Source organism: Crocuta crocuta, unplaced genomic scaffold (assembly GCF_008692635.1).
Source record: "Crocuta crocuta isolate KB4526 unplaced genomic scaffold, BGI_CrCroc_1.0 scaffold127, whole genome shotgun sequence".
Taxonomy (NCBI): domain Eukaryota; kingdom Metazoa; phylum Chordata; class Mammalia; order Carnivora; family Hyaenidae; genus Crocuta; species Crocuta crocuta.
The window spans coordinates 3,539,610-3,556,163 of record NW_027532008.1 but is presented as its reverse complement, the minus strand read 5'-3'; the positions used below and the strand labels follow the sequence as shown (position 1 = coordinate 3,556,163).

General features: G+C 43.9%; 1 protein-coding gene and 1 long non-coding RNA gene across 3 annotated transcripts in view; one reads left to right on the top strand and one right to left on the bottom strand.

Moving 5' to 3' along the window:
* Positions 1 to 16,554, bottom strand: part of LOC144241188 (uncharacterized) — a 27,393-nt gene that overhangs the window by 10,042 nt on the left and 797 nt on the right. The window contains exons 1-3 of one of the 2 annotated variants that reach the window (XR_013337986.1): positions 14,998 to 16,363; positions 11,339 to 11,390; positions 4,566 to 4,864 (exon numbers count right to left, since the gene is read on the bottom strand). This is a non-coding gene — a long non-coding RNA (uncharacterized LOC144241188). Of the gene's footprint in view, positions 1 to 4,565; positions 4,865 to 11,338; positions 11,391 to 14,997; positions 16,364 to 16,554 lie in introns of those variants that run through there. The other variant, XR_013337985.1, reaches the window with a different exon arrangement.
* Positions 16,408 to 16,554, top strand: part of PDIK1L (PDLIM1 interacting kinase 1 like) — an 11,807-nt gene continuing 11,660 nt past the window's right edge. Inside the window, exon 1 of the mRNA XM_077775670.1 lies at positions 16,408 to 16,498. The gene's annotated coding sequence lies outside the window, so the exon portion shown is untranslated. The remainder of the gene's footprint in view (positions 16,499 to 16,554) is intronic.

Here is a 16,554-nt window from a genome sequence, read left to right as displayed (position 1 = left end):
ATAAATAAATAATGAATAAAAAATAATTAATTAAAAAATAAATCCTAGACAAAAGTAAAATAAAAAAGAAGAAACCAGAATGATCACTATGACAATTCCTGTGCACACCTCATCCCAGCCTTTGCTAGATGGATGGACGAAATTGTCAGAAAAGTGAAAAAGATTTATTGAGGTGGCATGATGATGAGGGCTTTTAATTTTTTTTCCTTTTTGAAAAATACCTGCTATTTGTCACATGACCGTTTACCTAATTTGTTTAAAGTTAAGAAAAAAGAAGAAGCATTCCAAGAGTCTCATACAAACCAAATAAGACAGTTCTCTGGTTACTGTGAAGGCTATGCACAGGAGAGGGATATATCATCTTAGCAAACACGCTGTGTGATCTCAAGCAAGTTTCACTCCCTCCCTGGGCCACAATACTGAACATGCAGGATGCTACAGTGCCTGGTACATCTGCCGAAAGTGGGGGCCCTCGGAGATGAAGGCATCGGCAACACCAAGCTACATGCTATTCATGTAACACATACTTATAAGAATACTTTTTTTTTAATCGCAAGGAAAAAATGGAATCATTAATAAAAATCAATCAGGAGAATGAGAAAACAAGCCACAGATGGGAGGAAATATTTGCCAAAGACGTGTTTGATAAAGAACCATGACCCAACATCTGCAAAGAACATTTAAAAGTCAACAATAAGAAAACGAACAACTCAATTAAAAGACGGACAAAGGGCGCCTGGGTGGCTCAGTCAGTTGAATGTCCGACTTCAGCTCAGGTCTTGATCTCACAGTGCATGGGTTCGAGCCCCACATTGGGCTCTGTGATGACAGCCCAGAGCCTGGAGCCTGTTTCAGATTCTGTGTCTCTCTCTTTCTCTGCCCCTCCCCTGCTCATGCTCTGTCTCTGTCTCTCAAAAATAAACATTAAAAAATAAAATAAAAGACAGAACAAAGATCTGAAGAGCTCACCAAGAAGATATATGGATGGCAAAAAGCATATGAAAAGATGCTCAACATCATATGTCATTAGGGAATTGAAAATTAAAACAAAAATGAGATACCAGGACACACCCATTCGAATGACCCAAATTCAAAACACTGCCATCACCAAATGCTGGCACATTTGATGTGGAGCACCAGGAACTCTCATTCATTCTGGCGGGAGGGCAAAATGACACAGCCACTTTGCAACACGGTATGGCAAGTTCTTATAAAACTAAACATACTCTTACCAGAAGATATAGGAATCATGCTTTTTGGTATCTGCCCGAATGGGTTGAAAATCTATGCCCACACAAAAACCTGCATGTAAATATTCATAGCAGGTTTAGTTGTAATTGCCAAAACTTGGAAGCAACCAAGATGTCTTTCAGCAAGTGAATGAATGAATAAACTATGGTACAACCATACAGTGGAATATTATTCAGCATGGGGGGGAGGGAGGGAGGGAGGGAGAAGAGGAGGGAGGGAGAGCGCAAGCTATCAAGCCTCATTAAAGACATGGAAGAAATGTAAAGGCATATTACTAAGTGAAAGAAACCAATTTGAAAAGGCTATATGTTGTATGATTCCAACATATGACATTCTGAAAAAGGCAATATGGAGACAGGAAAAAGTTCAGTGGTTGCCAGGGGTCTGGGAAAGAGAGAGATGAAGAGGTGAAGCACATGGAATTTTTAGGGCAGTAAAAATATTCTGTATGATCCTATAATGGTAGATACATGTCATACACATTTGTAAAAACTCATACACACTAAGAGTGAACTATAATGTAAGCTATGGGCTTTGGGTAATAATGACGGGTCAAAGCTGGTTCATTGATTGTAAAAATGGGCCACCCAGGTACATCATGTTGATGGTGGGGATACTGGTTGGGGAGACAGAGGATATACGGGGACTATCTGTACCTTCTGCTCAATTTTGCTCTGAACGTAAAACTGCTCTAAAAAATAGGTTTTTGGGGCACCTGGGTAGCTCAGTCAGTTAAGCATCCGACTTCAGCTCAGGTCATGATCTCACAGTTCATGAGTTCGAGCCCTGTGTCATCAGGATCTGTGCTGACAGCTCAGAGCCTAGAGCCTGCTTTGGAGTCTGTGTCTCCCTCTCTCTCTATAATCCTCCCTGGTTCACACTCTTTCTCTCTCTCTCTTTCAAAATTAAATACTAGGGGCACCTGGGTGGCTCAGTCAGTTGGGCGTCCAACTTCAGTTCAGGTCATGATCTCACAGTTCGTGGGTTGGAGCCCCGCATCAGGTTCTGTGCAGGCAGTTCAGAGCCTGGAGCCTGTTTCAGACTCTGTGTCTCCCTCTCTCTCTCTGTCCCTACCCCGCTCATGCTCTGTCTTTCTCTGTTTCAAAAATAAATTTTATTTTATTTTTTTTAATATATTTTTTTTATTTATTTCTAGGAGAGAGGGAGAGAGAGAAGCGTGAGCAGGGGAGGGTCAGAGAGAGAGGGAGATACAGACTCTGAAATAGGCTCCAGGCTCTGAGCTGGCAGTCAGCACAGAGCCCGACGCGGGGCTCGAACCCACGAACCATGAGATCATGACCAAAGCGAAAGTCAGACACTTAACCGACTAAGCCCCCCAGGTGCCCCCAAAAATAAATTTTAAAAAACTATTAAAATTTTTAAATAATAAACATTAAAAATTTTTTTAATAAACAATTTTCAAAATTAGGTTATTAGGGGTGTCTGGGTGGCTCAGTCATTTAAGCATCTGGCTCTTGATATCGGCTCAGGTCATGATCTCACTGTTAGTGGGACCAAGCCCCAAATCGGGCTCTGTTGACAGCACGGAGCCTGTTTGAGATTCTCTCTCCCTCTCTCTGCCTCTACCCTGCTAATGCTCTCTCTCACTCTCTCTCTCTCCAAACAAATAAACATTAAAAAATTAAAAATAGGTTATTAATTTTTCAAAAATCTGTATAAGGAAACAAAGAATCATTCATGGATATAGTTGTTAGCTCAGGTGCAGGACTGGGAAATTCCTGCAAGATCTCTGCTCCTTGAGGTCTGCCACCCTCACACAGGAAGGAACAAGAAGTCATGTATAAGATGAAGAGGGGCGCCTGAGTGGCTCAGTCGGTTGAGCGTCCGGCTTCGGCTCAGGTCATGATCTCAGGTTTGTGGATTCGGGCCCCACGTCAGGCTCTGTGCTGACAGCTAGCTCAGAGCCTGTTTCGGATTCTGTGTCTCCCTCTCTCTCTGACCCTCCCCTTCTCATGCTGTCTCTCTCTCAGAAATAAATTAAAAAAAAAAAAAAAAAAACCATCTAAGATGAAGAAACTGGGCTCCCAACAGCCACTCTTCACCGGATACTTCCTGCACACTGAGCCCCGCGCTCCACATGAATCATTCCATTTGCTCTTTCAACAGCCAAGCGGAAATGTTTCTATGATGCGAAAGGGCTGAAAATTCTTATTCCCAGGTAACGGCTGAGGAGACGGAGGCTGGGGCACGTAGATCTCCCTTGTCAGCCAGCTCTGGATGGGAGGCTGAGCTCTACGTCAAGCCAGCAGGAGAGATGGGAAGCTCCCTTGGCTCTCTCTGCCCTCATATTCCACAATGACACGAGTTGGTTTGTCTTTTCTGGAGGCCCAGATGGGGGGCCCTGCTCACTCCGGACATTGGATTCCTGGAAGAACAGTGCTGTGCCCTTAGGGGACCGAGAGTCTGACTGCGGGCAGCTCAGCTCAGCTTCGGGAAGGAATTTCGCACCTTCCCAGACCCTAGACCACAGGTGGAGGGTGTCTGGGGGACAGGCCAAGTCTGCCTGAGAGGCTGGGAAGGGCTGTTCCCACAGAGAAAGGGCTCCTTCTCCAGCCCTCAGCCACCTGTTCCCCAGATCCGCCCTCCCCACCTCTGTACCTCCTCTTTGGAATGCTAAGTTTAAGAGCTGGTGGGGCCGGCTGGGTATTAATAACTGGAGTCTGACGTTTGTGCTGATTAGAAAGACATTCCTTCCTGGCAGCCAAGACCTCTGAATGCCTTTCAGCCCATCTCTTCAAGCCTCCCATGACCCTGATTAGAATGAGGGGGACAGAATAATAATAACAATAACAAGAATAATAATAACAATAATAATAATGATATACCAGCTACCCTGGCTTGAGTGTCACGGTGCCAAATGTATCGCCCACACCATTGTGTTCAATCCCTACACATACTTTTAGTATCTCCATTTAATATACAGAGAAACTGAGGCTGGCGAGAGGTCAAGTAAGTTGCCCCAGGCCTCACAGCGGGGGAGCGGCTGGGCACAAACTCAAAACTGTCTGCCAACAGCAGCAAGCGCTCCTGTGGGTGGTGGAGCCAAAGGCGTGTGTCCTGCTCAAGTCCCAGTAAACACGGTGGCCCAGTCCCCTTAACCTCCAGAAGCAGAGCTCACTGGTACGTGGGGGGAAGGGATGAGCTTCCAGGAAACCGCCTTTCCAGTGGATGACAGGACAAGGCCTGCTCGCCCGGAGGGGCAGCCATGGCCAGCCTGGGAGAGGGGCCCTCCCTCGGCTTCTGGCATGGGGAGACAGGTGACAGGGAAATCGGGCCTTTGCCCCTCTGCTCACCTCTTGTCTTCCGGTTCTGGTTCTCCAGCCCTCACGCATCTCTTCACTCCTTTGAGGTGTTTGACTATTGACAGGCTCCGTCACAGGGAGAGGAAAGCAAAGAGGCCCATTTGTCCCGGGCCTCATAGTCACAAAGGCCACAAATCTAGACGTTTGACATTAGTTTTCCAGGGGCAGTGTGGCACACTGACTGCTTCACCACTAGAGCCAGTCTGCTGGGCCTCCCTTCCAGGTCTGCCACTTAGGGCTGTGCAGCTTCAGTAAGGTTCTTGAACTGCTCTGTGCCTCCATTTCCCTGTCTGTAAAATGGGGAGAAATACTACTTCATAGGTTTGCTGTGAAAATCAGCCGAGTTAATAAGAGTGTACATTTCTGTAAGCTTAAAAGCCTGGCACAGAATAAGCACTTAATCAGTGTTACCACTCCATCATTCGCTATTTCCAAATGATGTTCCATGCAGAATAACAGAATGGAAAGCAGACATTCGTCAAGGAGTTTAAAAAAATCATCTCCCATGTTGCCCCATTCAACACAACCACCTACACCATTTCACTACATTTCCTTCCAATGATTTTCCTGTCCATCATTTTTACACTATAATTACCATGTACTTAAAAGTTGTGCAACCGTGGGCCTTGGTTTTCATTTAACATTTTATCCTAAACATTTTCTATAATGATCCAATAGGATTTAACTGAGGGCCTGCGCCGTGCTGAGCATGGTTCTGGGCTCTGAGCATACAGCAACCAGCGGGAACAGACAAACCCATCCTCTCTAGGAGCTTCCATTCTAGCGGACATTGCTACATGGCCTGCAGAACTCATTCTTTTCTTTACATTGAGGTCTCATCATAAACAGAAGAGAACACAAACAGAAAGTGTGGAGTTCAAGGAATTTTTACACATATACTCATCGATGTAACCGCCACCCAGATTAAGATCCAGAACATTCCCATCACCCCAGAAGATTTCTTCACCTTCTCCATCAATAACCACCCCACTTCCACACAGATTAGTCTCACCTTTTAAGAGGAGGATCTTTTGAGAATGCCTATTTTTTTTATTTTTTTAAATGTTTTATTTATTTCTAGGAGAGAGACAGAGAGAGAGACAGCGTGAGCAGGGGAGGGTCAGAGAGAGAGGGAGTCACAGACTGAAACAGGCTCCAGGCTCTGAGCCGGCAGTCAGCACAGAGCCCGACGCGGGGCTCGAACCCACGAACCGTGAGATCATGACCTAAGCGAAAGTCGGACGCTTAACCAACTAAGCCACCCAGGCGCCCCGAGAATGCCTATTTTCTAATGGCTGCAGAATATTCCATCCTATTGATATATTGTCAGACACATATTTTGCTTTTAGTTTCTCACTGTTATCAATAGTGCTACAAGGAATATCACGTTTTCCATTACCTCCTTAGCCTAGACTCTCAGAAACTGGACTGATTTTTAAAGGGTACTTAGTGAACGTTGACAGACTGCTTCCCTAGAATGTTGTACAGTCCCAGCAGCAGTGGGGGGAGCAAGCTACAGACACACAGCATGACCAGAGACCAGCTCAGGCACCTGACTTCTTGGCTAGGATTGCCTAGAATTTTAGCTAGAATTCCCAGAGTCACAGTGTGACAGAAGTCTGACTGGCATGAGAAGTGCTCACAAGGCAGGATCTCTTGGTCCTGAGTTTCGTGCTGAGCTTTACCACGTCAGAACCATGACTTCTCGGGGCGCCTGGGTGGCTCAGTTGGTTGGCTGAGTGTCTGACTTTGGCTCAGGTCATGATCTTGCAGTCTGTGAGTTCGAGACCCACATCAGGCTCGTGCTGGCAGCTCAGAGCCTGGAGACTACTTCCGAGTCTGTGTCTCCTTCTCTTTCTGTCCCTTCCTGCTCACGTTCTGTCTCTCTCTCTCTTTCTCTCTCTCTCTCAAAAATAAATAAACATTTAAAAAAATTAAAAAAAAAAAAAAAAAGAACCACGACTTCCCAAAGCACACTTGAAAGGGAATTCATCTTTCATCAACAGATTAACAAAAACCAAGCAGCAGAGGCGGATTCAATCATTAAAGTGGATATCAATCTAGGAATTTACCAAGATATACTGAACAGTCATGGAAACAAGAATGTGCGTATCGGAAAACTGGCATGCCCTCTGTTAGAAGGCCACCGGGAAAGCCAAATAATGAAAAAGTTTCTTGGTGGTTCAGTCTGTGTTCCCCAGAAGGCAGGGCTGGTGAGAAGGAAGAACTGACATGTGAGGAGAGGACATCTTATCTTCAGCTCAATGGACTCCCTCAGATCTGGGTCCTTAAGGAAACTGAGGTCAGCCCCGCACTCATTGACTAGTCTTCCCACTCATGCCAAACTCCCAAACCCCAGATCCTGTACAATCTCCCACCTGCCTTTCAGTCTAATTGTCCCCTCTTTCCTGGTCACAGCCTAGTCTATGCCATCACCCATTGCCTCCCACCTAGACCTTTGCAGCCAACTTCCTTCCATTCCTTGTGCCACCGTTGGTCCAGCCTCCACTGGCAGCTAAGTGATCTTTTAAACTGGAAATCTGATGTTTAAAATCTCTACTTAAGTCCCTTTGGCCCTTTGGTGATGGAAGGATGAATGGATAAACAAAATGTGGTGTGTACATACATGGAAGATTATTCAGCCTTAACACGAAGAAATGCTGATGCTTGATGCATGAACTGAAGGCATTACACTAAGTGAAAGAAGGCAGACACAAAAGGACAAATACTGGTAAATATCATACAGTGCTTTCATGATGTACCTGGAATAGTCAAGTTCATAGAGACAGAAAGTAGGACGGCAATTGCCAGAGGTTGAGAGGGAGAGCGGATGGGGACTTCGTGCTTAACAGGGACAGAGTTTCAGTTTGGGAAGATGAAAGAGTTCTGGAGATGGATGGTGATGGCTGTACAACACTGTGAATGTACTTAACACTGAACTATACCCTTAAAAATGATCAACTTTGGGGTACCTGGCTGGCTCAGTCGGTAGAGCACGTGACTCTTGATCTCAGGGTTGTCAGTTCAAGCCCCATGCTGGATGTGGAGCCTACTTAAGGTTAAAAAAAAGAAGAAAAAGAAAAAGGCCAACTTTATGTTATATATATTTCATCACAATTTAAAAAAAACAACTTTGACAACCCATTACTTTTATCTAAAAATCCGTAACAGGGTCTACAGGATCCTGCAGGATCTGGCCCCTGCCTCATGTTGGACTTTTAAGGCTGATCAGCACACCTCTGTCCCCTTCAACTGGGGTTGGGTCTTATTAAGAAACAGGAACAGGAACCCACAAACATATGGCCAACTAATCTTTACTAAAGCAGGAAAGAATTTCCGATGGAATAAAGACGGTCTCTTCAGCAAATGGTGCTGGGAAAACTGGGCAGCAACATGCAGAAGAATGAACCTGGACCACTTTCTGACACCATACATAAAAATAAACTCAAAAGGGATGAAAGACCTAAACGTAAGACAGGAAGCCATCAAAATTCTAGGGGAGAAAGCAGGCAAAAACCTCTTTGACCTTGGTCGCAGCAACTTCTTACTCAACACGTCTCCAGAGGCAAGGGAAACAGTAGCAAAAATGAACTATTGGGACCTCATCAAAATAAAAAGCTTCTGCACAGTGAAGGAAACAATCAGCAAAACTAAAAGGCAATCAACGGAATGGGAGAAGATATTTGCAAATGACATATCAGATAAAGGGTTAGTATTCAAAATCTATAAAGAACTTATCAAACTCAACACCCAAAAAACAAATAATCCAGTGAAGAAATGGGCAAAAGACATGAATAGACACTTATCCAAAAAGGCGTCCAGATGGCACATGAGAAAATTGCTCAACATCACTCATCATCAGGGAAATACAAATCAAAGCCACAATGAGATACCACCTCACACCTGTCAAAATGGCTAACATTAACAACTCAGGCAACAACAGATGTTGGCGAGGATGTGAAGAAAGAGGATCTCTTTTGCACTGCTGGTGGGAATGCAAACTGGTGCAGCCACTCTGGAAAACAGTATGGAGATTCCTCAAAAAATTAAAAATAGAACTACCCTACAACCCAGCAATTGCACTACTAGGTATTTATCCAAGGGATACAGGTGTGCTGTTTCAAAGGGGCACATGCATCCCAATGTTTATAGCAGCGCTATCAACAACAGCCAAAGTATGGAAAGAGCCCAAATGTCCATCAACAGATGAATGGATAAAGAAGATGTGGTGTGTATATATATCTATATATATACAATGGAGCATTACTCGGCAATCAAAAAGAATGAAATCTTGCCATTTGCAACTACATGGATGGAATTAGAGGGTATCATACTAAGCAAAATTAGTCAGAGAAAGACAAATCTCATATAATTTCACTTATATGAGGAATTTAAGATACAAAACAGATGAACATAAGAGAAGGGAAGCAAAAGTAATATAAAAACAGGGAGGAGGACAAAACATAAAGGACTCTTAAAAAATTTTTTTAATGTTTATTTTATTTTTGAGAGAGACAGAGTGTGAGCGAGGGAGGAGCAGAGAGAGAGGGAAACAGAAAATCCGAAGCAGGCTCCAGGCTCTGAGCTGACGCAGGGTCTCACGAATCATGAGCTCAACGCTTAACCGAATGAGCCACACACCCAGATGCCCCAGGACTCTTAAATATAGAGAACAAGCAGAGGGTAACTGGAGGGGTTGTGGGCGGGGGGGGGAGTGGCTAAATGGGTAAGGAACACNCCCAATGTTTATAGCAGCGCTATCAACAACAGCCAAAGTATGGAAAGAGCCCAAATGTCCATCAACAGATGAATGGATAAAGAAGATGTGGTGTGTATATATATCTATATATATACAATGGAGCATTACTCGGCAATCAAAAAGAATGAAATCTTGCCATTTGCAACTACATGGATGGAATTAGAGGGTATCATACTAAGCAAAATTAGTCAGAGAAAGACAAATCTCATATAATTTCACTTATATGAGGAATTTAAGATACAAAACAGATGAACATAAGAGAAGGGAAGCAAAAGTAATATAAAAACAGGGAGGAGGACAAAACATAAAGGACTCTTAAAAAATTTTTTTAATGTTTATTTTATTTTTGAGAGAGACAGAGTGTGAGCGAGGGAGGAGCAGAGAGAGAGGGAAACAGAAAATCCGAAGCAGGCTCCAGGCTCTGAGCTGACGCAGGGTCTCACGAATCATGAGCTCAACGCTTAACCGAATGAGCCACACACCCAGATGCCCCAGGACTCTTAAATATAGAGAACAAGCAGAGGGTAACTGGAGGGGTTGTGGGCGGGGGGGGGAGTGGCTAAATGGGTAAGGAACACTAAGAAATCTACTCCTGAAATCATTGTTGCACTATATGCTAATTAACTTGGATGTAAATTTAAAAATTAATTAATTAAAAAAAAGAAAAAGGATCAAGAATCAGACAGATGGACTGCGGAAGAGATCAGTTTTATTACCAATAAAGTTGGGCTGGAGACAGGCTTCAATCTGTAGGTGCAATGGAGCTTCCTTCCTCTGCTGCTTCCCTCACTTCCTGATACTTCTAGCTTGATGCTTGGAAGAGCAGCTGGGCGCATACATTCCCTGCACTGCTCACTTGGCTAATTGCTACTCATCAGTCACTTGTTAGTATACAAGTCACATGTTCAGAGAGCCCTTCCATGACCCAAACCACCATCCTACATCCGCTCCCTGTCTACCTGCAAGCCGTGGGCCCCTAGAAGCTTCTGCACAACACTTTCCACACCTGTATTTATGTGTTTCATTGCATGATCATTTGCAGAAATAAATTAGGAAGGTAAGCCCCATGACAGGGGCATGTTTTGGGCATGAGCACATCCCTAGTGCCTGGCACCATACCTCAACAGTTCTGTATGATGTTGGAAAGAAAACATGGGTAAGGCTTTGCGGGTGGGAGGTCAGGGGCAAGCCCATGTAACATTTGGTGCTACAACTGAATAGCAGGGCTTTTTTCTTTTGTTATGTACACTAAATAGGTTTGTCCAAGAACCAGGTGCTCAGGAGCATGGAGACCCAAGACCTAGGCCTCCTCCTCTGCCCTTTCCCCAAACAGCACTCAGCCCCTGTTCTAAGGATCTTTGATTAAACATTCAAAGAATGCCAGTTTGAAGGAGTGTCCTGAAGATCTCACTTGGACCCTTAAATCTCAATTTAAATTTTTTAATGCTTATTTATTTTTGAGGGGAGGGAGAGGGTCAGAGAGAGAGACACACATACACAGAATCTGAAGCAGGTTCCAGGCTCTGAGCTGTCAGCACAGAACCAGACGCAGGGCTTGAACTCACTGTGAGATCATGACCTGAGCCGACATCAGATGGTTAACCGACTGAGCCACCCAGGTGCCCCTCTACTGCTGTGACTTACATCAGGGTCTCTTAATTTCCACACTGTTGACATTTTAAGCAGGATAATGCTTTGCAGTGGGTGACTGTCTTGTGCAGTATAGCAGCAGCCTCAGTCTCTACCTACTGGATGCCCACAGCACCTACCCTCCGAGTGTGATACCTAAAAATGTCTCCAGACATTGCCAAATTGCCCTGAAAGGGAAACTGACCCATTTGAGATCCATTGACTTAATTGTATGTTTAACCAGCTGAGAGGGCATGGTGGAGATTCTTCTAAAAGAAGACAGGAGATAAAAATAGGAGCCACCCTCTCCTATAAGAAAAAAAAAGTCATCAGAGGGATGGTCAACTCTAGGCAGAGCTGTGAACTTTGACCTTACCCATGCATGCTTCCTTTCTTGATCACTTTCTTCTCTTTCATGGCTCCTATTCCTACGTAGAAAAAAATAAACCATCCATGAAAAAAATTAATATTTGTATCCATGCTAAAAGTGAGACAAGCTCCGGATTCAATAGTTAAAATAGCTGAAGTTAAAAAACACAATCATTATACTCTTAAGATGTGAGCATTTCACTGTATGTACACTCTACCACAAAATATTAATTAAAAAACACATGGGCATTGTAGTCCAACCAGGGTTCAGGTCCCCATTCAGGTATTTCCTAGCTGTGTGACTTTGTCTTCTTAGAACTTCCATTTCCTCAGTTGTAAAAGAGGAGTAATAATAGCACACGCTTCACAGGATAACTATGCAGCGTGAGATCATGTACAAACAGCACTTTGCACAGTGCGGGCACAGGGAGTAATATGAATATTACCTCTTTTTCTTTACAATACCTATTTATATTTACCTATAGTTTATAGGCAAAATCGCTCCCCAATAATCTGCTTCCTTATGAACCTATCCTAATTAAGGGCATTTCCACTTGCCTCTTTGCATGGGACCCCTTTGCTCAGACAGAAAAGTAAAGTCTAAAAACACAGCAATTTATGGGGCTTGGGACCTGGAGTCTTGGGTCCACCAGTAACTTACTAGGAACTCAAGTTACTGAGTTTCTCTAACTCTCCCTTTTCTCAGCTTAGAAATGATGTACTAATACTACTCATTTCCCAGGGTTCTCGTGAGATTTTGTAACGTGACTCTAGACAAGTCTTCGAATTCAGACCTGCCTTAAAGGCTGGGGTACCAGCTGCACCAATAGAACCTGCCGCATGGGGGCAGGATTGCTACATCCAAGTTCCCACCTATCTAAGACCTTCATTGAATTTTTTGAGCATAGCTAACTTGTTATAATGGAAAAAGTCACACATATACAAAAGTAGAATAGTGAACCCCATGTACCCAGCACCAGGTTTCAACAACTATCAACAATCTTCCTCCCTCTTTTTGTTTGCTGCTTGTGGAGTTGTAAAGCATAAGCCCAGAGCTCATTACATTTTATCTGTAACATATCAATGTACCATTCTAACTGAAAAAGGCTTTTATTTTCACAGGCACTATGTCATTATCACACCTAATGAAAAAAAAAAACAATAATTCCTTAATTTAATCTATCAGTCCATGTTCAAATTTCCCCGATTGTACCAAACATGTCTTGGGGCACCTGGGTGGCTCAGTCAGTTAAGCGTCTGACTTTGGCTCAGGTCATGATCTCAGCCCCGCGTCGGGCTCTGTGCTGCTAGCTAGCTCAGAGACTGGAGCCTGTTTCAGATTCTGTGTCTCCTCTCTCTCTGACCCTCCCCTGCTCACGCTGTCTCTCTCTCTCTCAGAAATAAAAACATTTAAAAATTTTTGTAAAAAAAATGTCTTTTGACAGTGGCTTGCTTGAATCAGGATCCAAATAAAGTTATTGCATTTGGCAAGTGTCTTGATTTTTATGCTTTAACATTCTTTCTTCCTTTTGTAATTTTATGCCATGAATTTGTTTCAAAGAACAGGTCACTTGTCTAGCAGAATGTCCCTCACTTTGAGTTTGTCCCACACTTTGAGGCTAATTTGTCTATCTCCCTCATTTCTGGTAAACTGGTAATTAGTCCTTGGCTTGATTAGGCTTAGATTATTTTTGCTTTTTAAGGCAACAAAATTTCTTAGAGAGTGCTGAACCCCCCCCTCTTGGTGATGTTAAGTCTGGTCACTAGGTTCAGGCACTGTCAGCCTAAGCTCTCCATTACAAAATTCCCCAACACCTTTTATCCAAGTGTTTTAGCATCATTTCATGATCCTCACCTAGGCTCATTATTACACTAAGGTTTGCAAAATCATGATCTTCTAATCCTATCATTACTTTTGCATTTATTAGTCAGAATTCTTCTACAAAAAAAAAAAAACTTTTACCTACTATTTGCCTACCTACAATATAACCAGTCAAGGAATGACCAGAAAAAAGTTTGATTATTTCCCTTTATCAATGTTCACAGTAGGTAGTTGGTTCCCTATAAAACTCCATTGGTAACAAATGTGCTGTTTTCCTTAAGTATCATTATTAACTAATGGGTTTTTATATATTTTATGTGTTATAGCCTGTTGAAGTCATTATTGTTCTTTTGATGCTCAAATTGTTCCGTCTTTGGCCAGTGGGACCTCTTCATATTGGCTCCTCAGTCATTTTTACGTGACCCTAGGAGTCTTTGATGGCTTCCTGGCTTCCAGGCTTGAGATGATCCAAATCTGGAACCAGCCATTTATCAAAGGAGCCTGGATTTTCTTTGCTTACTTTTTAATTTTTTTAAACTGACAAATAGTATGTAGAGATCAAATCTGTGCATTAGGGGTGTTTGTTACTACTGGGTTCGTGATTGTTTCTAGACCTTTTCAGCAGAGAGCTAGAAAACACATTTTGTAAGAGGAAAATGTGTACTTTGTTCATTCTGCTAACTCAAATCTAAAATTATCCTAGGCTTGTTTGGCATTTTAAAATTTTTCTCATATGTTGAAATTCTTGATGCCTAGTGTCATTAACATACTTATTTGCTTTATCCTTAAATATCTATCATAGTTTCAAAATAGCAGTGTCAATATTACTACTAACAACAAGACTAGTAAGTGCAATAGTTGTATGCGGGTCTAGTTGTCCTTAGACTGTATCCCATTAGGGACGTACAGTCAAAATACTTATAAAGCCACTTGAAATTGTTTTCTCCATGTAGTTATGCCACCAATCTGACATGCCATTGCATGCCATTGCATGGCTCATTTGCTACCATTTGTTTTTTATTTTTGTGGAGTGTTTTATTCTTTTTACTGAACTTTGTTTTATAAATATGCAAAACATTTATAGGTTTCCAAAACAGTCACTGTAGAATAAGGTACATTCACAGAAGTCTCATTTCCATCTCTACCCTCTCCATCCCACAAAGGAAACCATTTTTTAGAAAACTGGGGTTTATTCTCTCACTAACTTGTAAATATAAGCAATTAATGTATATTTCTATCACCTCATTACTTATACAGAAGACAGCATATAAACACTATTATGCACTTTATTTCACTAACAATATATATGGACATCACTCCAGGTTAGTATGTTTATTGGTATATGTAAGAAGTCTTTTATATATCTTTTTATAGCTGCATAGCACTCTATCCTGTGCATGTACTATAATTTATTCAGCCAGTTCTTTATCGACATGTGAGCAGTTTCCAGTGTTTTGCTATAAAAATGCCATAATGAGTAACAGCCTTGTGCATACAGCTTTTCGTATTTTTGCCAATATATCACTAGGATTGATTCCAAGAAGTTTAGGGTTTGACTTAGGATTGCTGGGTGAAATAGTAAATATATATGCAGAGTGGCTCTGTGTTGCCAATTTTTTTTTTAATTTTTTAACATTTATTCATTTTTGAGAGAGTCCAGGTGGGGGAGGGGTAGAAAGAGGGAGACACAGAATCCAAAGCAGGCTCCAGGCTCTGAGCCATCAGCACAGAGCCCTACGCAGGACTCGAACCCAGAAGCAGTGAGATCATGACCTGAGCTGAAGTCAGACGCCCAACCGACTGAGCCACTCAGGCGCCCCTACCAAATTTTCTTAATGAGTTACCTCATTTTGCCTCTTCACAAGCAATGTAGGACAGCACTATCCTCAGGTGTGTTTTGGTACCATATCAGATAGAGGCTTCGGAGATGAATCATAGATAAGGTTCCCATCCCCAGGAACTCTCAGTCTACTAGAAGTCCTAAGGGCAAATAGATAATGTTGTAACTTAATAACGCTGGGGCAGATCTACCCTGAAGCTAATGAAGCTTAAGCTTGAGTCCCTTACAGAGACACTTTCCAAGGCCTCAACAATGTGTTCATAGAGCCATTTTGTAATCTTTTTCCTAAAGAGAACACCCCAAATTATTTAAGCTTCAGCCTCCATGTTTATTCGCCTCACAGACTTCAGATTCACCTCCCCGCCTATCTTTGGGGGTTAGGGGGATGGATTTCAAGTCTCAGTTCTGCAGTCAGCTTCAGAGGAGGGATTTCCTAGATTTGACTAACACAAACAAAAGGAAAAGGCGCTTCTGATCAAAAGAGATACCCCTCTTCGGATTCTGATCAATTACCCACACAGGTAGTAAGGCCTTCTATAGTCTCCCTCCAGGGCAGAAACTAAGCCTTGGTTGGCGTATTCCCAGCAGACAGCTAAAGAATGGTAGGGGGCACCTAAAACAAAAGTCTGAGCAGATTATAGAGCCGGTATTGTTGGGTTTGGGTCAGGGGTTGGGGGGAGGGGGTTACATCAGGAGAGGGGGCATTCAAAGCAGGCACACGCACCCCGCCAAAACACACCATTTGGTCAAATAGGCAGAGGTCTGTTTCCTCGCCTGTATAAACAGGATTAGTAAGAAAGCCTGCCCTTGTGGGGTTCGGTCAGGATTAGAAAAGCTAATTTAAAGACCTAACCCAGTCCCAGACTCTTCGGAGAAGGTCCATAAATAGAGCACAGAAAATAAATTAGGTTAGTGGTTGAGCCTTGAGAGCGGTGACAGGGATGCTTTGCCCATCGTGCTAACGCCCCATTGGGAGGAGGAACAGCCACCTCACTGACAAATAGTAGATGCAGAATAAATTGGCGAAGAAGGAACGGACGTTTCTGGCGGAGGCTTACTGATCTGTGTTAACTAACTGAATAATGGGTTGGTCGGAGCCTCTGAGTCACTGACAGTCCCGGGCTGGCTGTCAGGCGACTGAGTGCCGGGATCTGGCGGCGGACTGCTGTCAGTCTGGCCGCAGGAGTACAGCCGTCTTCGCGGTCCATCCCGGTCCCGGCTGCCTCGGACCGCCGCCCGTGGCCGCTCGCGGGCTGGATCCTCACTCCACGCGGGGGCAGCCGCCGGGCAGGACGCCAAGTGCCGGCGCCGCCTCCCCTTCCTCTCCGCGCCGGGCAGGGCGCCCCCGACTCCCGGCGGCCGCGGCCCGGGAACAANAGCTCGGGCCGCGCCTCCCCGCGGGCCCGCCGAAGAGCTCCGCGTCCTGCAGACACCCCGGGCCGGAGCCAAAGAAGATGCACCAGGCGTTCCGCCCCAGCGACCCCCGCACACCTGCCCGCAGCTCGGTAGGTGGGAAGGGGGGCGGGGAGGGAGCCGGGAGGCCGCGGCGGGCGCGCGCACT